The sequence below is a fragment of the Crotalus tigris genome, unplaced genomic scaffold (genome assembly GCF_016545835.1).
Source record: "Crotalus tigris isolate CLP2741 ecotype Arizona unplaced genomic scaffold, ASM1654583v1 scf7180000017549.6302385, whole genome shotgun sequence".
Taxonomy (NCBI): domain Eukaryota; kingdom Metazoa; phylum Chordata; class Lepidosauria; order Squamata; family Viperidae; genus Crotalus; species Crotalus tigris.
Window position 1 is genome coordinate 6,088,303 of NW_024096467.1, and position 26,495 is coordinate 6,114,797.

Genomic DNA, 26,495 nt, shown 5'->3' on the forward strand with positions numbered 1-26,495 from the left:
ACTGAAAGCAAATTCTTAGTTTCTGATTAATATTAAGGATTTCTTTTATTTAACTGAGAGGATTCCCAGTGGGTTTCTTAAATCCAGCAGTATGCTAGGATAGTTTTAAATTTTGTATTCCTCAGCAGCAATTTACTGTGGGGTTCTTCTTTCAGTGTTAAATTTTATGCTAGTTTGAATAGCCTGACAATTAGGTGACCTTATATTCGTTACGTGAATAACCCCTATTCACATTCTTATATCCAGGTACTGTCCAATTTAAACAACTTAGAATAATTTTAAACATCAGCAAAATAAAATTTGCAGCAAAAAGTTGCAATATCCACTGCATGATTCCATCATAAATACGAATCAGTTGCCAAGCATCTGAATTTTGATAACGTGACTATGGAGATGTTATAATGTTTGTAAGGCTGAAAAGCCATCATAAATCACTCTTTTCACTGCCATTGTCACATCGAATAGTCACTAAAAAAAGTGTTTTAAGTTGAGGACTTCCTGCATTTTTCTGTTGTCGATTGATACAGATTTTTTTTTCTCCCAACAGAATGCCTCACCATCTCATCCTCTCTAGCTTCAATCTCAGCATCCCACTCAGTGCCCAAATACAGGTAGTCCTTGACTTACGATCACAAATGAGTCCAAAATTTCTATTGCTAAGGGAGTCATTTGTTGCATGAGTTTTGCTCCATTTTATGACATTTCTTGCCCCGGTAGTTAAGTGAATCACTGCAGTTGTGATGTTGGTAACATGGTTGCTAAGTGAATCTGGCTTCCCCCTTGACTTTGCTTCCCAGAAGGTTGCAAAAGGGGGTCACATGATCCTGGGGATACTGCAGCCATCATGAATATGAGTCAGTTGCCAAAAACGCCTGAATTTTGATTATGTGACCGTGGAGATGCTGCAATGTTTGTAAGTATGAAAAATGGTCATAAGTCACTTTTTTCCAGTGCTGTGATAACTTTGAATGGTCACTAAATGAACCGTTGTACATTGACGAGTACCTGTATGCTCCTTAGTACAAAAATCACCTTCTTCTATGCCATAACAGGTCATTATGATGAACTAGTCATCTGAAAATAACTGAGGACTTTGGATGAAGACATTGAGAAGAGCCCAAGGGAGGAGAGGAAAAAATGACACATAACTAAAATAATTGCATTCACACAAAGGGGGTGAAAAGTAGTTGAAAAAGGGGAAATATTTTTCTTCCTTTCCAGATTAATATTATTACTTTCAGCTCCCTCTTAATTAGGCCAAAGAAGCTGCCTGAAATTCTATGACTGTATCTTCTGGCATCCTGCTGCCTTTTTTTCCCTGCTCACTTAATGCAACACATATTTCTTTTTCTTGTATTGTCAAAGGTTTTATGGCATTCCTTCCCCCGACTGACGAACCCAACCAAGCAAACACCTTCCAGACATTCCGATCTTTTAATGTAAAACTTTATTGAGTGCATCATTTCAGCAAGTATGAAAGCAAAATCAGCTCTAGCAAACCCCAGCCCAAACCCCTATAGTAAAAGAATAGAAGAATAGAATAGAATTTCCCCGCTCATCCATGAACAGGTCACATTGCCTAATTAGGTGTGAGTACATTGTTATGAGAAAATGTCTCTGAGTTGGGTCAGGCACCTGGTGAATCATCCTTGATTCTCACCGTCTGCCTTCTTTATCTTTGTAGCCTACATTCCAATTTCCCATCCTTCCCCCAAGTTCGTTGGCAAGCTAAGAAGCAATAATTGTTGCACCAGCAAAGCGAGCTTCAAGCTTGACATACTGGGGATTATCAAGACATCAGGCTAAATAATGCACCTTTCATTCTTTTTAAGTTCCCTCAATGGAAGGGGGCAATACTTTTTTTAGGGGGGGGCTCCTGGTTTTCAGAAGAAATGCTGATTTCAAGGACTGCCTTCCTTCTGTGATCTATAAGTCAGAGATGTCCAACCTTGATAACTTTAAGACTTGTGGAGGTCAACTCCCCACCAGCCCTGCTGGGAGTTGATGTTCACAAGTCTTAATGTTGTCAACACCCCTGATTTATAGATTAAAAAAGGAATATAGTGCTTGGAATTAGAATTCCGGGAGTTATGCAATATTTTAGAGCAGTTATTTTCTTTTTTTCCTCCTCCTCCTGAACATGAAGGTTAATGCCTCCCAATGTTCCCTTTTTAATCCAAGGCAAACATTATGTGTTAATTTTGTAACTGCTTGGATTGAAGTTTGATAAGGAAGAGGATCTATCTTTATCCAGCACTGTCTCTCTTTCCCCAAAGTTAACCTCACTGTGGTAGGGATAGTATTTTAGCAAGGTCTGCATCTCCCTCCCTTCCGCTTTTTATCATCCAGAATATTGCTAGCACATAAATCCCAGGGAAATGTACTTGTCCAAGGTGTCAGAATCCATTTGATGGACTCATCTTGGTTGGTAACTTGTCTTGTACTGTGCACTTGAGTGTCGCCTAAGATGCTTGCATAGCCGCCAAATGAAATATCAGTGCATTTCCCAAGTGGTGAATAATTCAAAATGGCATAGTTGCAAGATTTCCAATGTCTCAAATTGCTGTCACAGGTAGAATTTATTATTATTAATGCCTGGCAGAAATATTCTCCTACACTTTTTTTTCTATCTGCCCTCATTCCATTAGATGAAAGAGAATTTCTTTCTGAAACTGTTTTTAAAACAGAAGATTGTGACTTGCTTATATTTATTCCTTTGCAAAGGAACTAAGTAGTGTTTATCTTGTTTTGTTGTTGTTGTTTTTAACTCTATAATTCTCTTTCTATCAGTTGGGAAACTGCCTGGCTTCCCAAGAGCAAATTAAATCTCAAGGGATCAATTATGAGGGTAATCCAGTGGTGGGATTCAGCCGGTTCGCACCACTTTGGCAGAACCAGTAGCTAATTTTTTGTTGCCCAGGCCCAGAATGGACTTCCGGAAGCAGCATCCAGACAGAGAACTGGTTGTTCACATATTTGAATCCCAACCCTGGGGTAATCCTTCTGCTGAACTTTCTCTGCAGCATCAGTACTGTCAGTGCTGGTGAGTAGGCTATGTAGTCTAATTTCCAGCTGGAGTAGAGGGATGCGATGGTGCAGTGGCTTAATGTTGCTGGAATTGTCAGCCAGAAATAGTCTGCATGGTTTGAGTCCAGCTCCGTGAGATAGGGTGAGCTCCCACCTCTCACTTTCTGGCTACTGCCCACTCAGAAGTTAGGGAGCATGCAATATTGTAAGTAGATAAATGGGTACCACTTTGGTGGGAAAAATCTAGCTGCATCCCTGTGTGCAGAGAGAGGAAGATGGCGCTGGACCTGGCTGGCCACAAGGCAATGCAAGGCAGGGTTAGGCAAGGTGAGAGGAGCCTGGAAAAGCCAGCAATCCAAGCATCACTAGTCAACTGGTGTAAACTGGTAATCTGTGGTACACCAAGGATAGGCACGCAAGCATCAAATAGAATGAACTAGCAATTTAGGCTGCCAAGATTACACATTTGTAGATTTCCCTGACATTGTATGCCATACACCAAATAAATAAAAATTCAACTGGAGTAGGCATAGAGTAATTGGCAAATTTGGAAATGCTCCAGGGGAGAAAGTGATGGAGAGCCAGAACTGCCCTCTACTGTAAGATCCTTGAAGCCTTTATCTGTCATTATGCAGTTAATCTGGTGAAATTCTTGTAAAGAAGATAGCAACAATAAATAAATTACTCTGATCAGCTCATGGGTGGCTCTCATTTCTTGTGCCTGGCATTAATCTTGGGTACAGGCAGATAAAGTCTTCAAAGATCTGAAGGAGGGTCTTGCCTCTCTCTCTTCCTCACCTGGTGTGATTGACTTGCCAGATGCACCTCTGGATACAGCTCTGATCTCCTCTCCAGATGCTGGTTTGGAAAAGGAGCATGAGCCAGTCCTTGGCAGCTCCAGGGAAGACAGGCAGTGAGCCCGGGGGCTGTTGGAGACATGGAACAGGAAGCACAGGCTCCAGCTTGATGGAACAACTGCACTGGAACAACTGGATGGGCAGCCAGCTGAGTTTGGGCAGAGGGAGTCACAGCTGCAGCAAGATAGCCTTTAGGCTGCAGGTGGGGAACAAGCACAGCTGACAGGACCCTGTGAGGATGAGGAGCTACTCCATTCCCCCCCCCCCCGATTCAAGGGTGTGCAGGGCAGAAAGGCAAAAGGAACAATGCCAGTTAGCCAGGCTACTCATGAGGTAACATCCTTACCTATCGCAAGGGGCTATACTGGCAATAAATATTTATGCCTGCCCAAAGAGAAGGACATTGTCTGGTTGTCTTGCTTCATATTCCCGCTTGCTGTGTTTCCTGCCTTGGACACATGATATGGACATCTGGTTTGTGCCTTGACCTCATGCCTTGCCCACTGGACTAATTCGAGCCTTTGTTCTGGCTTCTGCCTAGCTTCGGCAATTGAAAGCTCTCCTCTTGCCGACTCACTAGAACCTCTGGTGGGACTCAGAGGAGATGTGTGGGCTGCTAGGGACTGTATATTTGGGTTTGGGCAGCTCAGTAAAGACTTTTAACCTACTGCTGGGTGTGCATGTGTGAATGGGGCAGCACACCTGGAAGGACTCCAAGCTCACCTGTCTCTTTACACCAGCCTTTACTCTAGCTGTAGACTCCACCACAGGTTGTCCTTGAGAACTTATTGGAAGAGTTCTTCTTCCATTAGATATACTTGAAAAACAATGCAAATTTCTCCATTCCCATGTTTTCTGGAAAATTTCAAACTTGTGTCCAGTTGTACTGTTTAACTTTTGTTGAGCTACTCAGTTACACTGAACTAAGACACCCTGTGTCCGGTTGGTGGATGTTATCGTTATCATTGTCATCCTAGGACAAGACATGTATGGGTCTTGTTTTTCATGTAGAGTGAAAGTGTAATATCTGTTGTGAATAGAAATAGGTAGAGATGGCTTGTCGCCAGATTTAAAAAATATTGTGTATTATCCTGTATTTTCCTAAAGATGTTTATAATACTACAAACCTTTTGCAGCTGAAAGAACTATTACATGACTCAGAACTTTTGAAATGACTATAATAGTTGTAAAAGGGGCTAAAAGGAGCTGGTACATCAGAAAGCATAAAACTAATGCACAGATCTGCCCCACTCTTGAATGCTGGCAATTATTTATGATTTGACTTCAGAAAACTGGGTTGGGAAGAGGAGAATCTACATGTTTGGGGCAAAAGAAATAATCTTTGCTCATGTATAGGATAATTTGATTAGAATGTCACTGAGCTATAAACAGACAAAAATAATGGTATTTTCACACTGTTTATTGTAGAGTAGAAAGCTTGCTTTTAGCTTGTTTTTTCTAAGCTTCTTGCTTTTCTAAGCTTCTAATTTTATGCTTCTTCCCTTCATTTTTCTTTATTGCTGTGTTTTCTTTGTCCCATTTTTTTTCTTTTCCTTGCTCTTCAGAGTCAATATGTGTGTACCTCAAATTAAAATCCATATGACATTTGAGCAAAATATTAAATAATAAGATGCTTACATGCAAATAGTCATGCTATTTAAACTATTGAAAAACTTTCCCACTCTTTCGCTCAGCAGTTACACAAAAAGCTGTTGAGTTTAAATAAGTGCTTGGCTCATTTACACATTTTTCTCCAGTAGATCAAGGAAGGTAAAAAGAGACTGCTTGAGCTGGCATCATAAAGAATGTCAACTCTCAAACATCTACTAAAAAGTATTTGGAAGCATGAAGCCTCTATGCATCATTTTATAAATATTCCAGATAATCCAGATGCCAATGTGCCCCAAGTTTCTTTCTATTTCCATAACTGATTTGGAGCAAGCATTCCTAAAATGTCACTCTCTTCAAGATCAAAAGCAAACACAACTATACATGGATGGAATCATGTGTTGGAAACAGCAAACACAACTTTAGTTCTGCCATGCCCCTCTAATACTTGGATTTACAAACAGTATTGATGTTCCTTGTGTGCCATCAATAGTCTACATGTGGTTGTTGAACATTCAAACATGATTGACTCACTATGCAGTCCCACTTGCAACCAGACAACTGTAACAGGAGAGGGGAGGGAAGGCATTGAAATATATGGGAGGTTTGGGAGGGAAATTTGGAATGCAAGTGTGCTGCCTGGAAACCTGAGACAGACCCTAGACCTCAAGGTCCCCAGCTGGGGAAGTCGGAGGCAGACAGATCGTTTCCAAAACAAAGAGAGTGCAAATGATTGGTGGACAATGGACAGTGGATAATGGGACAATGGACAATGTGAAGAAACATCTTTTGTTTAACATTGGACATCCAGCCATCTCCTGGAAGAAGGGAATGTTGTACCTCTTTTATACTGTTGACAAAAAAGAGAAACCCTGTAATGAAATTACCAGAAGTTGAGCTTTACTGGAAGAATATTTATCATCTTTCTTTTTGATATATGGCAAGTAACAAAAATGTGATCTTATATCAAAGAACTGATATACAGCTCTTTTTATCATCCTTTCTTTGAGCACATCCTCAATTTGTTTACAGCTTAGTTTTCCAGTATTTTTGATACACATGTGTGTGTATGTGTGTGTATTTGTGTCTATCACACACAAACCTTTCTCTCTCTCTCCACACATACAAGCATATAGAGAGATTAATACATTTAAAAAACAAAGTCAAATAAACTCCTTATAAAAATACAAAACATATCAATCCTTTTCATAACTCCTCGTGGAAATTCTCTGGAATTACTCTGGACTAGCTGCATTCTTACATGGAATAAGAGCTTCAAGAAATGCATTGTGAATATTATGTTATGCATATGGTGACCATATTTCCATGGGGAAAAATAAACAAAAAAGGAGCAAATCTGAAAAAGGTTGATAAGGATAAAAAAAGTTGTTTATGTTTTAACTTTTATGAAGGCAGATTGAAGATCAAAATAACAAGAAAAATAAATACATGCAACACAACACATATTCTGATAAAAATTATCTAAAATCAAACAGTATATGTAAATTTATTTTTAAAGAGACAATTCAATTTTCATATTTTTCATGCAAATGTGAAAGTTTGTGAACTGTGGGACTATTTGCGTGGTAAAAGCTAAATGATCCAAATAAGGAAAAAAAGTGAGTTTTTTGAAAAATAAATCTAAAAGTTTTACTTAAATCTAAAGCTTTGTGAAATAAAGAACTGTCCTTTATAATAAAGAACATATGGTCAGTGTACTTAACCAGCGTGTCCAAAGTGGAATTGAATTACATCATTGGCTATCCGTAAGGATGATGGGAGCAAAATCTGGAAGCATTTGACTTTTAAAGCACAAGTATTACCAAAGCTTTATAAAGCCTTAGTAAGACCACACTTAGAATACTGCATCCAGTTTTGTTCACCAGATTACAAAAAAGATGTAGAGACTTTTGAAAGTGTGCAGAAAAGAGCAACAAAAATGATTAGGGGGCTGGAGGTTAAAACATGAAGAACGGTTGCAGGAATTGGGTTTGTCTAATCTAGTGAAAAGAAGGACGAGGAGTGACATGACAGCAGTGTTCAAATATTTGAGGGGCTGCCACAAAGAAGAGAGGGTCAACCTATTCTCCAAAGTATCAGAAGGCAAGACAAGAAACAATAGATAGAAACTAGTCAAGGAAAGTAGCAACCTACAACTAAAGAGAAATTTCCTAACAGTGAGAACAATTAATCAGTGGAGAACAATTAATCTGCTTTCAGATGTTGTGAGTGCTCCATCACTGGAGGCTTTTAAAAAGAGACTGGACAGTCATTTGTCTGAAATGGTATATAGCAGACATGTCAAACACAAGGCCCGGGGGCCGGATGCAGCCTGCGAAGTGGTTTCATGTGGCCCGCGAAGCCATCCTGGAAACAGGGAGGGAACGGCCCCCGCTGCCTTAGCCCTGGCCCAGGCCAGTTGGGAGCCAATGTACAATTTTGTCGTGGCCATCTTGGCACTTGCCCTGGTGGACCATGCCTTGGCACTTGCCCCGGTCCCACCCCCTTCTGCCACAGACTCTCAGATCTGTCCCACTCCTGCCCAGGTCCCCATAGGCACCCTTGACGCAAATGATGTAGAACTGGCCATGCCCACCCAGTAGACCACACCCATTCCATTCACACCCACCCAGTAGGCTGCACCCACTCTGGCCACACCCACGCAGCCCCCCAAGGGCAACCGCAATGCTGATGTGGCCCTCAGTGAAATTGAGTTTGACACCCCTGGTATATGGTTTCCTGCTTGACCAGGGGAGAAGTCTAGAAGACCTCCAAGGTCCCTTCCAACTCTGTTATTCTGTCTGTTATCCTCTGCTTATTTGACCCACTCACTTTGATGTATAGAGTTTACTCTAGCCTACTATGCCCAATGTTGTATATCCCAACTGCTCAGCACATTGTACATGCATCACTCAGGTTTGCAAAAAAAGTTGTAAGTTAGATGTTATGAGTTACTCTCATACACATTCACACTTTTAAAGATCAGAAAGCAAAGTAGCAATTTTGCCAAAGTTGCAGCTTATTCTGCCTCATTCTTTCTCAACTTGTGAAATTACTTGTAAAAGCCATAAAGCCTTTTGCGTCATTCATAAATAGTAAAAATGTTATATCATATTCTTTTGACTTGTTGATAATGCTATCCTTAGCCCGAAGCACTAAAAAGAAAATGATTCCTGTGCTACATTTTAATTATGCTATAAACTTGGGGCACTAGCTATTGATCTTCTACATCTGGCATAAAAAGATTGCCTTTTCCTCATCACATTAATTCAAACATATTAGAAGAACTTAAGGAACATGTGAAAATCAGAGCTTCCTTTTTGAAGAGGAAGATATGGTGATGTCAATGTTCCTTACATTTGTTTGATTATTATTGTGTTTTAAATAGTTGCCTGATAACTAGCTAGCTAATAATATGGACCTACAAGTTCAAATTAGTATTACTATTAGATCCTCTCATGCTCTGTAAAGGATCTCCAGTATTTTTGGGTTTGAGTGAGTATGTCACCATCTTCCCATGTGATGTTTAAATTGTCTATAAATGATCTTTGCCATGTATTTTGAAGGCATCTTCATGGCCATTTGGCATCAGGGAGAGTCCATCTCACTGCCATCTTGGGAATTTGATTGTTCTCTATATGGAGTATATGACCTGCAAGTCGGAGTCTTCTGCATGCAATTATGTTATATAATTTGCAGGAGAAACTCTTTTTGGAGTTTCTTTTTATAGCACTTCTTTGTTAGTAACATGGTCAAAATGGCGAATCTTTAGGAATCAATGAAGGCATCTTTACTAGAAGATGTCAACTCTCTTGTTAATACTCACTATTGTCTTCCAGGTCTCAGTGGCATAAATAGCGGTTGGGATAATTACAGAGGCAAGCAAACAGAATGTAAGTTTCAGTGAAACAGATGATGAGGACCAAATTTTATTCATCTTCTGGAAAACATCTGTTGCTTTTCTAATACGGCATTTGATGTCTGCCTCTGCATCTCCATTTTGCGCAATTTCACTACCCAAATATTACAAATTAATTTATTACAGTACAATGTCTTTTTTGTTCATGAGGAACAAAACATCTGTGTTTGTGTGTGTATGTGTGCTGAATTCTTTAGAAATGGATGGTATATAAAGCCGTGTACTCAGAATAACAAAATAACAATGTTGGAAGAGACCTTAGAAGTCTCTAGTCCAACCTTCTTTTAAGCAGGAGACCCTACACCAGGCATGTCAAACTGCCGGCCTATAGGCTGGATGTGTCATGTTGAAACCATGCCCACGCCATTGCTGGCAATGGGGAAAAGTTCCAATACATCATGTGATGTCATGTGACATTGTGAATTTGACATGCCTGCCCTACATTATTCCAGACAAGTGGCTGGCTGGCCAGTTTCTTCTTAAAAGCCTCCAATGATGGAGCACCCAGAACTTCTTAAGGCAAGCTGTTCCATTGGTTAATTAATCTTAATTAATAATTAAATGCAATTTAATAGTTAAATTTACAATACAATTTAATAATAATTAATTTGATTTAATAATAATTAAATGCAAGTTATTGATTAAGCAGAGGAACCGTGGAAGAGACAAAAGGGGACAGGGGAGGCAAGTGGAGAAGGAAGGTAAGAAAGCAATAAAAGAGAAGAGAAAGAGAGAGGTGGATGATTACAATATGGAGGCAAGAAGGAAGGGGAGGAAAGCTTGGATAATGAAGGAAGAGGAGAGAGGAATAGAGCATATCAGCCTATAACAACAACCCTATAACATGGACCCTGCTGGGGAAGGGACTATATGAGGAGTGACGAGGGAAAGAGAGAGGGAGAGGGAGAGGGAGAGAGCAAAGTAGGCAGGTGAGGAAGCCAGTGACTGGAGAAGATGCCAGATGCAGTTAATCTATAAATACAAGTAGTTTGTATATGAATAATAATAGTAACAACAACAACAACAACAACAAGAAAACAACTGGAGCACAACTTGAACACCATTGGCATTGACAAATTCACCATTAGTCAATTGCAAAAGGTGGCTTTACTAGGCACTTCTTCTATCCTGCGACAATATCTGTAATACCATCAAACATCCACATCTGCCTATCCCAGGTCCTTGGTAAGGACTTGATAGGTGATGAAAATGCCAAATCCAGTCTGAACATCTGGCTGATTGTGTGATGGTCAATAATAATAATAATAATAATAATAATAATAATAATAATAATAATAATAATTTTGGTTGAAACATCTAACTATTATACACCCACTCATTGCCAAGCAGTTCAACAATATACTACAAGGAGGAGAAATTGAAAAGTGGCTAACAACCGGGGAAACCTACCTAATAATGAAAAATCCAGCAAAAGGGGCAACACCAGGTAACTACAGGCCAATTACCTGCTTACCAACAATTTTCAAATTACTAACTGGTGTGGTAACTGATGCAGTACAACAGCATCTAGTTGAAAACAATCTCTTTCCACCTGAGCAGAAAGGAAACCGCCCCAATAGCAGAGGAACAAAAGATCAACTCCTAATAGACAAAATGATCTTGGAAAACTGCAAGAGAAGGAAGACCAACCTGAATGTGGCATGGATTGACTACAAAAAGGCATTTGACTCTCTGCCACATGACTGGATAATCAAGTGCCTAGAAATAACAGGAGTCAGTAGAAACATCAGAAAATTTGTGCAAAGATCGATGGCACAATGGAAGACACAGTTGCAGATCAATGGTGAGAGACTGGGAGAGGTTAATATCAAGAGAGGAATATTTCAAGGAGATTCATTGTCACCATTACTATTTGTTATTGCACTGTTTCCTCTGTCAACAATACTGAATAACTCAGGACATGGCTATCAAACATCAAAAACATCTGCCAGACTATCCCACCTCCTTTACATGGATGATCTGAAACTGTATGGAAAAACATCATCTGAAATAGAATCGCTGCTCAACACCGTCCGTATATATAGCCAAGATATTGTAATGGAGTTTGGCTTGGACAAATGTGCCACACTTACTATCAAACAAGGAAAAATAGTGAAAACTGAAGGAATCAAGATGCCCCACGAAAATAACATTAAGAGTCTGGATGAGGAAGAGTACTACAAATACTTGGGTATCCTTCAAGCTGACAACATCAAGCACACTGAAGTCAAGAAAAAGATTAGAGGTGAATACATCAAGAGAGTGAAGAAGATCTTAAAGTCCAAACTCAATGGAGGAAATACCATAAAGGCAATCAACACCTGGGCAATCCCAGTCATTAGGTACACAGCTGGAATAGTGGACTGGACTCAAGCAGAACTAAAAGCAATGGATAGGCAGACCAGAAAAATAATGACAATGAATCATGCCCTTCATCCACGCAGTGACATTGATAGACTTTATCTACCAAGGCAAATAGGTGGGCGTGGAATGCTACAAGTACATCAGATGGTTGAAGAAGAAAAAATGGCTTTGGAAGAATATCTGAAGAACAATGATGAAGATGCACTGAAATTAGTATATCAGGAAGGCTTACTGACTATTGGAGAGACCAAACTGGCCTACAAGAAAGACCAAATGAAGAACAGAATAGAGGCATGGGAAAACAAAGCACTACATGGCCAATACATTAAAAAAATAGCTGGGAAAGCAGATAATAACAAGACCTGGCAATGGCTAAGAGCAGGAAAATTGAAGAAAGAGACCGAGGGACTAATTCTGGCTGCACAAGACCAAGCCTTAAGGACAAATGCATATAAAGTCAAAATTGAGAAGACAGCAACAGACAGTAAGTGCCGCCTATGCAAAGAAGCTGAAGAAACAGTGGACCACTTGGTAAGCTGTTGCAAGAAGATTGCACAAACTGATTACAAGCAGCGGCATGACAAAGTAGCAACAATGGTGCATTGGAAGATCTGCAAAAAATATCATTTGACTGTAAGCAAAAACTGGTGGGATCATAAAATAGAGAAAGTCATAGAAAATGATAAAATTAAACTGCTCTGGGACTTCAGAATTCAAACAGACAAGCACCTGCAACATAACACCCCAGACTTAACAATTGTCGATAAGAAAGACAAAAAAGTCTGGATAGTGGACGTGGCAGTGCCTGGAGATAGCAGAATAGAAGAGAAAGAACTGGAGAAGATAACAAAATACAAAGACCTACAAATAGAAATAGAAAGACTGTGGCAAAAGCAAGCAAGGGTAGTACCAATAGTGATAGGCTCCTTGGGTGCAATCCCAAAACAACTGGAGCACCACTTGAACACCATTGTCATTGACAAATTCGCTATTAGTCAATTGCAAAAGGCGGCCTTACTAGGAACTGCTTCCATCCTGTGACGATACCTGTAATACCATCAAACATCCACATCTGCCTATCCCAGGTCCTGGGTAAGGACTCGATAGGTAGACAAAACGCCAAATCCAGTCTGAACATCTGGCTGACTGTGCGATGATCCATAATAATAATAATAATAATAATGTAGACAAAGCACTACATGGCCAATACATGAAAAAAATAACTGGGAAAGCAGATAATAACAAGACCTGGCAATGGCTAAGAGCAGGAAAATTGAAGAAAGAGACCGAGGGACTAATTCTGGCTGCACAAGACCAAGCCTTAAGGACAAATGCATACAAAGTCAAAATTGAGAAGACAGCAACAGACAGTAAGTGCCGCCTATGCAAAGAAGCTGAAGAAACAGTGGACCACTTGGTAAGCTGTTGCAAGAAGATTGCACAGACTGATTACAAGCAGCGGCATGACAAAGTAGCAACAATGGTGCATTGGAAGATCTGCAAAAAATATCATTTGCCTGTAAGCAAAAACTGGTGGGATCATAAAATAGAGAAAGTCATAGAAAATGATAAAATTAAACTGCTCTGGGACTTCAGAATTCAAACAGACAAGCACCTGCAACATAACACCCCAGACTTAACAATTGTCGATAAGAAAGACAAAAAAGTCTGGATAGTGGATGTGGCAGTGCCTGGAGATAGCAGAATAGAAGAGAAAGAACTGGAGAAGATAACAAAATACAAAGACCTACAAATAGAAATAGAAAGACTGTGGCAAAAGCAAGCAAGGGTAGTACCAATAGTAATAGGCTCCTTGGGCGCAATCCCAAAACAACTGGAGCACCACTTGAACACCACTGGCATTGACAAATTCGCTATTAGTCAATTGCAAAAGGCGGCCTTACTAGGAACTGCTTCATCCTGCGACGATACCTGTAATACCATCAAACATCCACATCTGCCTATCCCAGGTCCTGGGTAAGGACTCGATAGGTAGACAAAATGCCAAATCCAGTCTGAAGATCTGGCTGACTGTGCAATGATCCATAATAGTAGTAGTAGTAGTAGTAGTAGTAGTAGTAGTAGTAGTAGTAGTAGTAGTAGTAATAATAATAATAATAATAATAATAATAATAATAATAATAATAATAATAATAATAATAAAGTTGGAAGGAACCTTGGAGGTCTTCTAGTCCAAACGCCCGCCCACTCAGGCAGGAAACCCTATACCATTTCAGACAAACGGCTGTCCAGTCTCTTTTTAAAAATTTCAGTATTGAAGCATTCACAACTTCTGGAGAAAGGTTGTTCCACTGATTAATTATGGTAACTGTCAGGAAATTTCTTCTTAGTTCTAGGTTGCTTCTCTCTTTGATTAGCTTCCATCCATTGCTTCTTGTCTTGCCTTCAGGTGCTTTGGAGACTATCTTGACTCCCTCTTCTTCATGGCTACCCCTGAGATATGATCTGGGACTTGGCTATTCTACTAAAAGCAGCTCATGAGAGCTACTCAAAATGTAGCCTCAGTTAATTTTAAAATGTTTACTGGCATTTCTATAATGATTTACCAAGGTTAAGCCCTAGTTTCAATTTCTGCACGAGAAGAAATTTTGGTAGCATCAAATTATTTGTCTTGACTGTTTAAAAACAACAATTAGCCACTTCATGTTCCGAAACAGATGTATTGTCAAAATGAATGACTGAATGAAGGCATCAGTGAATGGATTGATTAGGATCCTTCAGCCAGAGAAGTTCTTTGTCCAACACAATTATCCTAAAATTATAGTTGACAACTTCAACAACAATTGGCCCATTTCTGATCATTTTGTTACATCTCAAGAAGCCTTATTAACAAGTAATCTGAATGCTGGGACTCAGAAACAGAACCTGATCTCTTTCAGATAGCATGTAATAAAGCTTAATACTGCAACTGCTAAGAGAAAGTAAATGAAGATCCAAGTCTTGTTGCCTTTTACTGTTATCAGATTTGTCTTTGCAGGTTTTCTGCAATAGTGTAGTGCAATGCGGACCTCCTTTAAATACTTATTGTGGACCATGGCCATAGACTCCCCAAGATTTAACTCAAGATTTAAATCATAACATTTCTTCAAATCTTTATGGACCCCCTGTGACAACATTGCCTCCCCTCCCAGGAACTGTTGCACCAGTTGTGACCCTACCTGGACCAGGAGGCTCTCCTTACAGTCACTCATGCCCTTGTCACCTCACGTCTGGACTACTACAACGCGCTCTACGTGGGGCTACCTTTGAAAAGTATTCGGAGACTACATTGGTCCAGAATGCAGCCGCGTGAGTGATAGTGGGTGCTCCTTGGTACATCCACGTTACACCTATCCTCCATGAGCTGCACTGGTAGCCTATTGGTCTCCGAGTCCAATTCAAGGTGTTGGTTATAACCTTTAAAGCTCTATATGGCTCAGGGCCAGGTTATTTGCGCGACCGCCTACTACCTCATAGTTCCCTTCATCTAGTTAGATCCCACAGGCTGGGCCTCCTTCAGGTCCCATCAGCCAAGCAGTGCCATTTGGCGGGGCCGCAGGGGAGGGCTTTCTCTGTGATGGCGCCCACGTCTTGGAACCAGCTCCTCCTGGAGATTAGGACTGCTCTCACCCTGTTGGTTTTCCGCAAGCTGCTTAAGACCTGGCTTTTCCGGCAGGCCTGGGGTTTATAAAATCTGACCCCTGGATGAATGTTATTGTATTGTTTGTTTTGTTATGCAATGCTGTGTTTTTATTGTTAACTGCCTGGAGTCCTATGGGAGTAGGGCGGTCTATAAATTTTAATAAATAAATAAATAAATAAACTGCAGACCACAGGTTGAGAACCACTGGTGCAGTGGCTTTAGCAGTAGTACTATTCCTTAATATTTATTAGAATTAATTAGAATTATTCTTACTGTTCTGCATAATTCTTCTGCAACCTTTTCATTGCATGCAATGAATCTGATGAATGAGAAATTGGTTTTCCCAGTATTCCAGTAACATTTTATTGATGAAAAAATAGAAGATAAGTGGGTTATAGTTTAAATTTAGTAAAATTAAATTGGTAGCAATTTGTCAAGAATTAAGAGGTACAAAAAACCCCCCCAAAAATATACGCTGTTGTTTGAAAGTGAAACTGGAGAAGCATTAGTAATAATAACATCAGCTGTGTATTGTGCAAGACTACAGGTAGTCCTCAAATTACCGCCACAAATGAGCCCAAAATTTCCATTGCTAAGCAACACAGTTGTTAAGTGAGTTTTGTCCCATTTTACGATCTTTCTTTCCACTGTCGTTAAGTGATCACTGCAGTTGTTAAGTTAGTAACACTGTTGTTAAGTGAATCTGGCTTCTCCATGGACTTCGCTTGACAGAAGGTCACAAAAGGAGATCACATGATCCTGAGACACTACAACCCTCATAAATACATGCCAGTTGCCAAACATTCAAATTTTGATCACATGACCCTGGGGATACTGCAGTGGTCATAAATGTGAAAAATGGTCATTAGTCACTTTTTTCAGTACAGTTGTAACTTTGAACAGTCATTAAATGACAGGTTGTTAGTCAAGGATCAATATAGCTGTAAAAATGGCTTCATAAATTTCATGAAAGGCAATGCAAATAATGTTCTTTTGAGAACCTCTCTCCTTGCTCATTAATTAAGAAAATACATCAAAATAAGCAAGCTTATTTTGATCTTTGTGACAAGTATCTTAGCAAGAATGTTATTGCTAAATAAGGAATCTGCACTCCCCATTCTGTTCCTGCTTATAAATTAGGCTTCTGTAACTCAAGAATGCAACTGAAGTTTGTTCTAACGGTATATTTTTTGAAACTAGAAAGTTAAACTGATTTATGTAGTATTTCTTCTTACTTGACTCATATCCTACTTTAAAGGGACTAAATATATTCTAGCCAGTCCTACTTTAGAAGGGCTAAAAATGTATTCAATCCAGTCACTTTCTCTGTCAGATTGCCATAGGTTTCCTATCTCAAATCTGGATGACAGAACATTTTATATCCCGCTATCTTCAATCCCAGAAGACTATCTATGAAGGGTAGACGAGGTTCCCTAACACATCTTTCCCTTAGTCTTTAGTGAATGTTCTTCATCTTTTCACCAATATTCTCCAGAATTGCCTTCAAACTAAAAAGCTTTCAGTTGTAAATATAATTTTGCCCAGTGTAATTTATGATAACCAATCAGCCTAACTCAGGGGTCTTCAAACTTGGCCCTTTTATGATTTGTAGATAGGTACGCTGGCTGAGGAATTCTGGGAATTGAAGTCCACAAGTCATAAAAGGGCCAGGTTTGAAGACCCCCGGCTAAACTGTTTCCTAAAGCAACAAATCTTCAGCTCCCATCTCTGTCTAGATCATTAAAACAGCAACCAAATTCATATTTTCTATGTGTTCTTCTGATGAACAAAGGAACATAGAAGCTCTATGGCAGTGGTTCTCAACCTTTTTAATGCCGCGACCACCAACCGGTCGTAAGTTGAGGACTACTCAACCGGTCGTAAGTCGAGGACTACTCAACTGGTGCAGCACCGTTTGCAGAATGGGGCTTTTTGCAGGCTCAGCAGGGCAGAGACAGCCTGGACAATTCCTATTGGCTTTTGAAAGCCAATAGAATTAGACTCTATTCAAGAGAGTCTATTCTATTGGCTTTCAAAAGCCAATAGAATAAAAGGGAGTAGCACACCTAAGGAAAAGGGGAAAAAATGGTGGACTGCATTGTTTGGCGACCCCCGTGAAATGGTCGTTCGACCCCAAATGGGGTCCCGACCCACAGGTTGAGAACCACTGCTCTATGGCATCTTGTTTCTTATTGTGTTTGGTGATGTAGGTTGGTTTCATAAGTGGCAGACTCCTTCTCTAGAGATAGACGTGATCTGCAAGTGATTGCAGAGATGAGATATTATCTCACCAAAGCAAAACAAGCCAGCAGGTCAGTGGGTGGAACCAGCAGATAGATGAATCCACTGGAACATTTGAGATGGGATTTTATGAATCTTGTTGGAACAGGCCTGAAGCAGGAATAATAGCTGGAATGACAACTGTAATGACAGCCCAAGATATACATGGTATTGCTGAAATCGTTTCTTCTTTGCTAGACTGAATAAACAACTAGTAATACTCTCACTAATAAGAGAGGTAGAAATTGATTTACACTAGTCAAGACAAAAATGTAAATGCAGGATCATTTCCACTGAACAGCTTGTAAAGGAATCTGTTGGGTCTTTTATGCAAAGCCTCCATACATTGTGCTACATAGAACTTGATACATACATCTGGGCATTCAACATTCTTTTTCCCTTTGATTGTTTAAAATATCAAGGAAAGGCAGGAGACACTTCCCAGGTGACTGGCTTTGTCAATAACTGTAAGCAGGATTTTAGCAGTTGCACAATGTCCCAGTTAGGGACATGCAAAGTGACAATATCTTGTGCATTTATTTCAGAGTGAGCACCATCAAACCTGTGATACTGGATAGACTTTGCAAATGTCTGTTTTAAACAACCTTTCATGTCCAACATCATTTCCAAAATTCTGGGTGGAGGCTAGGAAAACTTATTATTTTATTTAATGTTTAAAAAGTCTGATATTTTGTCAATTTATTGTGAGTTGTCCAGAAACTCAGATGTGTCCATCATTCACCTCTATTGGTGAAAAATAATGGAAAAGAGATGGAAAAGAAGCAAGATATTTTGTGGGTCAGTTTGTGTTTACTTCATCTTTCCTTTGTATTAGGTTTAAAGTTAATTTAAACTTTGACATCTAAATTGAGCAATATCCCACACAGGCAGTGCATCTCAGCAAAAATTGAAGTGATTTAATGTGTTGTTGGTGTGTCCTTACTGAAACATATTTTACAAGAATGTAAACTAATATGGCCGACCTAAAATTTAATGTTCATTCTGTTCTCATCAGACTGCACTACTTTTATCTCAAAGGACAGTCCAAGAGGTTGTAGATGGTCTAGTATTGTCTAAAATCAGACAACTGCATCTTATTGTATTTTTCTGCGTTGGCTAAAGGGTTCTTGCAAACTACTTAGAGTTTCCTGTAATTGAAGTAGTCTATACATTTTATAAATAAATCTTCTTCAACTTTGCCAATTGTTTCTCTAGCCACTACCACCATATGCACCTGTATGTGTTTCTACTTGCTGATCACCATCTCAAGGGAGCATTTGATCTTTATTTGACCAAAGACAAATGATTGGTCCTCCTTACACTTCACTGTTCCTCAATGTCTAACTTTCATAGCTATTCATTAATACTGTAAAAACCTTTCCTTTATTTGTTCCAAACATTGATACTGAAATATTCTTAGCCTTATTATGTTGTCTAAGTTTATCATTATCTTCTTCTACAGAATAAATCTTTTTTTTACTTCAAACATAGGATACAGTGTTACACATTTCAGACAAATGGTTGTCCAATCTCGTCTTAAAAACCTCCAGTGTTGTAGCACCCAAAACTTCTGGAGGCAAGTTGTTCCACCTATTAAAGACAGTTGGAACATTGGGCTAATAGGATGGAAAAAACGGTAGGTGGAGCCAAAAGTAATGATTGGAGCTTTGAATTGTGTATTCATGGTGATTTATTTATTCATTTAAATTTGAGTCTTCTTACTGCTGTCTGCCATGTTACCTATTCATTATAGCCAGTAAGTTAGGCTCAAACTTAGAGTATGCTCTCAGTGGGGTTCTGATTAGAATCATCCCCTGTATATTACTTGCAATAAAAAAAAATCAGTTTCTAAAAAAAACAGGTTCCACAATATTGCTATCCATAATAAAGTTTGTGAGTTCAGGTTGAATTTCAGTTTGCAGCATGACCAGCATTGTGATAAGACCCAGACACATTCTGGTTTAGAGACCAAATTTAAACTCCTTATCTCCACATTTAGCTTCCCTCTGCCTTTCAAGGTCACTACATCACATGCATCTTGACTCTTAATAATCAGTGATTGAGGCAACTGAAAAGAACTACTTTATGCCAAGAGTGGAATAAACATGGTGGATTCATAAAACATAATTTCTGTCTTCAGATAATATATCAAGCTCAGACAATACATTCCTATTTGGCTTAAAGGGAGCTTTATGTAACTTGTGAATGATTCATTTGATGCACTGAGCCAGATGGATTAGAGTCTATTCCAGGTAAAAGTTGGACTTATTTTTTTTATTACTTAGTTTGCAATTGCTTAGCACACTTGTCTGGAAAGATTGGATCAGAATAGAGCTGGAAGGGATCTTGAAGCTCTTCTAGTCCAGCCCCCTGCTCAAGCAGGAGTCCCTACATTATTTCAGACAAGTGGTTGTCTAGTCTCTTCTTAAAACCCTTGAATGATGAAGCACCCACAACGTCTGAAGGCAAGCTGTTCCATTGGTTAATTGTCCTCACTGTTAGGAAGTTTCTCCTTAATTCCAAGTTGCTCTCGCCTTGATTAGTTTCCATCCCTTGTTTCTTGTCTTGCCTTCTTAAGCTCTGGAAAATAAATTGGCCCCCTGGTCCTAGTGGCAGCCTCTCAGATATTGTAATACTGCTATCATGTTCCTCCTAGTCCTTCTTTTTTCTTAACAGGCCATCACCCAAATCCTGCAACCACTCTTTATATGTTTTCATCTCCAGGCCTTTAATATCTTAGTTGCTCTTCAATTTAAAAGGCAGACTTTCAACTGTTTCACTCGATCATCACTTCTTGGCATTTGAGCACTTCCCATGAAGTTCCAGAGTAGCCTCTTGTATTCCAGAAAAAAAAAAAAAATCCTATGGATATTGGAAAAGCAAGAGTTGAAACTATTAAAAGTCACTCCCCATTTTTGTAAAAAAAGGAAAAAAAAAGTTTTAAAATTCTTTCACAGAATTCTGTTTTGCATTCCAGGATGGTGAGGTTTGGAAAAAAACATGCCTCAATTTTAATTAATGAAAAGGGTGTTATTGGTTTGACTAACAATTTCTGAGGAACTCCTTTTCATCAACAACCATTGGACGTCACTCTTTTTGAGCCCCATCATATTGGGTCTATGGTTTGGAACATACAGTTTGCTTCTATAAAACATCTCCAACATGCTGTAGCACAGAACATTTTGGCTTCTAATACCTCACCTTTTCTTTCATGCAGTGTTGCTACCCTCAAATTCTAAACTTTTAATTCTCTCTCTCTCTTTTAAATGTTAATGATCCCCCTTATTAAAAAAGAAGGAATGTTTCAATCCCTTTGAGGAAATTAACATTTACTTCATTCTCTTAAAAATGTTCCCAATAACTATTAAGTCAGATTCACACTAAATAATTTAAAAATGGGGAAAAACTGTTTGCTTAGAGCAGAATTTGCAGTTGGCAGCTTTCTATGTGTGCCACTTCAACTGCCTTGATCTCCATAAGTAAGATATTCTCCTTTATGATTGTGGCATAATTCTTTGATTATGACCTTTGGATTTTCTATCGTTTACTTTTTTCTCTTCCAGAAGCTGCATTTACTTGGGTCTTTTAAAATATTCAAATAAATATAAACAAAAGTTAATGCTGGTAATTGGGAAATTGATGTTGGGAGAGTTATGGTAGGCATTTTAATGAACACACACATGCACACAAACAATTAAGCAAATGAATAAGCTGAATTCAAAGAGGACCAACGATGTTACTGAATCAGTTATCTGAATATAATAGCAAGGAAAAGAAGCAGGGGTGTCCACAAAATGTGATTTTAAAAAAAGGATCAAGATGGTGACCATAATGGTAGACAAATATTCTACTGTATAGTTGATTGAATTTTGAATTTCCCTGCTAAAAGACAGGAGTTATGCAAAATCCTGAAATGTACTAGGCAAAATGTAAACTGTATAAAAGCTGGTGAATGGGTTAGTTAATACTACATTATAATAGTTTGTTCAAACAAATTGAAATCTTGCTGCTTCAAATCTGCACTAGTAAAACAATTATGATAATCATCATAATAAAAACAGTGATAACAACAACTGTAGAATGTGATTATAAAATACTCTGTCTGCAACAGAAATAAAACCACTACTCTCCCAAGTATCACTGGACTGTTGCAGAGAGTCTGCAACATAAGTTGGTTGATTTAAATCAGGAAAAAATAAAATGTATATGATTTCATGATTGCAATTCTTCAGTCTTTCATTTCAGTCAAGGGATAACAGTCAAGGTAATGAAGAGGTCTTTGGTAGACCTTAGTTTAAATGAATTCTGTAGCCTTTGTTAATATGATGTTTCATGTAGGCATCAACAGTTAAGTATTAATTAAAGATGATTGGATACCGTAAAGGAATTTGATTCAAAAACAAATTCCTTTGAATAGATTCTGGTGGGGGGGGGGAAATCACACATAGGGTGCATTGTAATTCAGGTAGTTCTCAATTTACAACCACAACTGAGCCCAAAATTTCTGTTGCTAAGTGAAACATTTGTTAAGTGAGTTTCGCCCCACTTTACAAATGTTCTTGCACAGTTGTTAAGTGAATCACTACAGTTGTTAAATTAGTAATACAGTTGTTAAGTGAATCTGGCTTCCCCATTGACCTTGCTTGTTGGAAGGTCACAAAAGGTGATCGATCATATGACCCCATAAATATGAGTCAGTTGCCAAACATCTGAATTTTGACCAAGGGGGATGCTGCAGTGGTCCTCAGTTTGCAAAGTGGTCTTAAGTCACTTTTTTAGTACCGTTGTAACTTCGAACAGTCACTAAGTGAACTGTTGTAAGTCGATGAGTACACCAACCTTTGAATATCTACACTGCGATGTTTAGCATGACTTTTTCTTCTTCTGGGCATAGCCATATGAAGAGTTATCTGAAGGGCCCCTTGACAATGCAGAACACTTTGATAATTTCTATCTTAGTTTTTGAAGGATGGTGTTGGGAAGATTTGAAAGCAGGTGTAGTAATTTTTGCATTGTGATTTGTTATTTGGCAATTTAATACAGGGAAAAACACCAGGCAGCATTTACCAGATCCCAAAAAAGGATAATTCTGGTGGGTCCCCATCGCCTTGTAGTGTTGACTAATTCAAACTAAGAAGGGAAAGTAGCTTAAAAAAAAAAGACATGATATAGTGTGATATCCATTTCCAAAATCCATATGGACAAGCCTGGAATTAGAACCTTAGCCTGACTATGTCTGCATTTTTCTGTTTGATGTGTGTGTTTCTATAACTTTTTTCTATATAGTAGTTTGCTTACTCTCAATTTCAAAGCCCCAGAATTATGGTTATAGCTTAAAGTTGTTGTCAAATTGTAATTTAGGATGAGACAGAGGAGAGAAGATTAAGTATATGGAAATAATTGTGTAACTCTATTAATTCAATTTATTTTTAATTAAGTAAAGATTTATAATAGACAACATTTCATTCTTTCCTTGTTCTCACCCAATTGCATCCTAGTCCCACTGCTTGCAATGCCAGTCAGTACCTATTGTGGTTCTTGGCCTGTCCTACACCAAGAATGCTGCTCTTTCTGCTTTTTATTTCTCATCATTCTACATTCAATATGCAATTATGAACCAGAGCTAATAAATTGTAAAGGAGCTAAGCAGATGTAATATTTGATATTATTCCAATATTCCAATATTTGAGGGGCTACCACAGAAGAGGGGGTCAGCCTATTTTAAAAGCACCAGAATTCAAGACAAGAAGAATGGATGGAAACTAATGAAGGAGAGAAACAACCTTAGAACTAAAGAGAAATGTCCCAACAGTTAGAACAATTAGTGGCTTGCCTTCAAAGTTGTGGGTGCTCCATCACTGAAGGCTGGACAGCTACTTGTCTGAAATGATATAGACTTTCCTGAAAAGAAGGATTCGTGATGGCATGATGGCAGTGTTCCAATATCTAAGTGCTGTCACAAAGACGAGGGAGTCAAGTTGTGGGTACTGGGGGCTTTTAAGAAGAAATTGGACAACCATTTGTCTGAAATGATATAGGCTTTCCTGCTGGAGCAGGGGTTGGACTAGATAGAAGACTTCCAAGGTTCCTTCCAATTCTGTTATTTGTTCTGTTCTGTTACCCAGCAGCATCCCATTCAAAGCAAGTTAGGGTGAACTATGTCCATGATTTATGGAAACCAGCAAAGGAAGAGAGGTCAGGGGAGAGGAAGGATAATCTCATTGTGCGTTAAGGAAGAACAGGTTCCTAAAGGAATATATGGTTTCACAAAATGGCATCTGCAAACCAGAAAGTTGACTTTTATTTGCTGCAAATGTTCCTCAAAGCCCAAGGAGCGTAACACGGGTGACTTCTTTTTTCAAATGGAAGAGCTGACTCTCTTTGTGAGAATAGCTTGTCAGACTCACTGGTTAGACCATACTGAATATTATCAGAAGACAGATAATACCCAATTCTATTTCTGAAAGACAGATGAGATACAGCAGGTGTTAGACTGGTGTTGGACTCCTGAAATGGGTAGATGAGGTTAATAGACAGAGAAACCTACTCCATATTTACACAATCATCTCAGCAGCGCTGGTGGCTATCTCACCAGCTTCAGCCCTTACAAGCTGAGAACAAAAGTGAAAGTACATGTAATAGCCTATGAAAAATGTAGAAGTCCTGAAGCATGGGGCTATACCATTATGGACTGCTTCAAAAGAGCTGTTCTGCAAACATTAAGAATCAGATTTATAATGAAAGCAGCATTCTTTCAGATAGTTAGGTTTCTAAGACTTTTAGATTTCTATAATAGAGCCACCATGTCTGGTCAGCAAACAACTAGATGACAACAGTGACCTTTGTTAGTCAATAGTTGTCTGGAATCTTTCAGGCCAGATATGTGGCCCTGCTTTAAACATCAATGCAACACCTTATATTGTATTATTGACAATCTATGCAGATACTAGAATTACATGATCATTATCTTTTGAATCAGCAGCCCAGCTGCTGTACTATTTATGAACTGCAACATCTAGACATGTTTCATAAATGGGTCCACATAGTAAAAAAAATAACAGTGTTAAATGAAAGTCTGTTTTTGCTTGTCCTCTGGAATTATCACTTGCAAAATATGCAAGTGAAAATATTGATTTCTCTATTTGTAAAAATATTAATCTCTCTGTTATGTTAGGCAATTGCTGTTTTAACTGTTTTCAGCATTGCAATGTGTGCAGTTTTGAGGGGCCCAAGAGTGGCCCATTTAATACCACTGTGCTGCAATCTGCACTGGCTGCCGGTTTGCTTCCAGGTACAATTCAAAGTGTTGGTAATCACCTTGAAGCCCTTCATGGCATGGGTCCAGGCTATTTGCAAGACCATCTCATCCCAATGGGATTGGCCTGCCTCACCCCTGCCAGCAGAAGAGGCATGCTGTAGCCCCATCTGCCAGGGAATTTCAACTGGTGGGATCCAGGAGAAGAACCTTCTCTGCCATTACGCCTGTCCTTGGGAACAACTTGTCCCCCCCAGTGAAGTCGGCCCCAACCCTCCTCATTTTCCACAAGAGCTTAAAGACCTGGTTCTGCCAGTTGGCATGGGGCCCCAAAGGACGGTCTTCACATAACAATAATAACCTCCCCCTGGCTCCTCCTGTGTTCTGGAACAATCTCTCCTTGCTCCCCATCCCACAGACAATACATGACAGGCCCCAACTTTTCTCATGTTTAAAAAAGTCATTAAGACCCAGATTTCCCTCAAGTGTTTGGTCCACTTGAGTAGAGTCATCTTTTAGTTGAGTGTTTATCAAGCAGCAGACCATATGCCATTCTCAACACATATCTGTCCAATCTCCTCTTAAAACCTCCACGATGGAGCACCCACAATTTCTGGAGGCAAGCCATTCCACTGATTGTTCTCACTGACAAGAAATTTCTACTTAAATCTAGGTTGGCTCTCTCTTTGGTAGGCTTCCGTCACTTACTTCCTGTCCTGCCCTTCGAGACTTTGGAAAATAGATGAACTCCCTCCTCTCTGTGACAGATCCTGAAATACTGAGAGACTGCTATATTGTATATGTCTCCCCTAGGCTTTCTCCTTGTTAGACTACTCATCCAGTTCCCATACCTACTCATCATATGCTTTAGTCTTCTTTGATGCCATCTTTCTCTTTAGCAATTTTAGCAGCTTTGACCTCATCTTACTCTTTGCATTCTTCTTCCAGTAACTGACTCACTCTCTGTGCCAGCTGTGCCATAAGAGCTCTTAACTGCCCTTATGTAAAGAAAAAATTGTGAGAGTGGTTAACTTTCAGATTACTTTTGCTACAGCCTGTAGTCAGTCCATTCAGAGTTTTTCCAGCAGCACAGCTGAGCTAATCAACCCGTCCAACATCTACCTCCAATGTGGTTGGGAGGACATATTTCTCTTAAAAGGTCAACCTTTCTAATCTTTAACATGGAATTCAGAACATCCTCAGAATGTACTTCACACCTGGAACTTGGGCATCCTTTGATACTCCCATAAAAGGATACTGTATATGTGTTTCAATTCTAAAGTAGGCCAATTAAGACAGGCAGCTAAGAATACTATTTGTCAGAGGGGTAGGCAATCTAAGTTGTTGGAAACCCAGAACTCTGTATTGTCTAAGGTCTAGCAGTTGGAATTTTTTTGGTGGCCTTCCCAGAAGAGGTGGAATTTTCTCTTGAACTATCTCAAGCCTGTCTACTCACAGAGGCTAACAGAAGAGTTAAAGAAAATGGTACTTTAAAAAAAGTGAAAATGAATTTAAGTTGTAATGGGATAATCCCTGCATCAG

General features: G+C 39.2%; 1 protein-coding gene across 7 annotated transcripts in view; it reads left to right on the forward strand.

Moving 5' to 3' along the window:
- NAALADL2 (N-acetylated alpha-linked acidic dipeptidase like 2) overlaps nucleotides 1-26,495 on the forward strand; it is a 408,397-nt gene that overhangs the window by 242,408 nt on the left and 139,494 nt on the right. For 3 of the 7 annotated variants that reach the window (XM_039338366.1, XM_039338384.1, XM_039338375.1), the window contains one exon: nucleotides 548-611. The exons of the other annotated variants lie outside the window; for them this stretch is intronic. The gene's annotated coding sequence lies outside the window, so the exon portion shown is untranslated. The remainder of the gene's footprint in view (nucleotides 1-547; nucleotides 612-26,495) is intronic. 7 annotated transcript variants of the gene reach the window in all.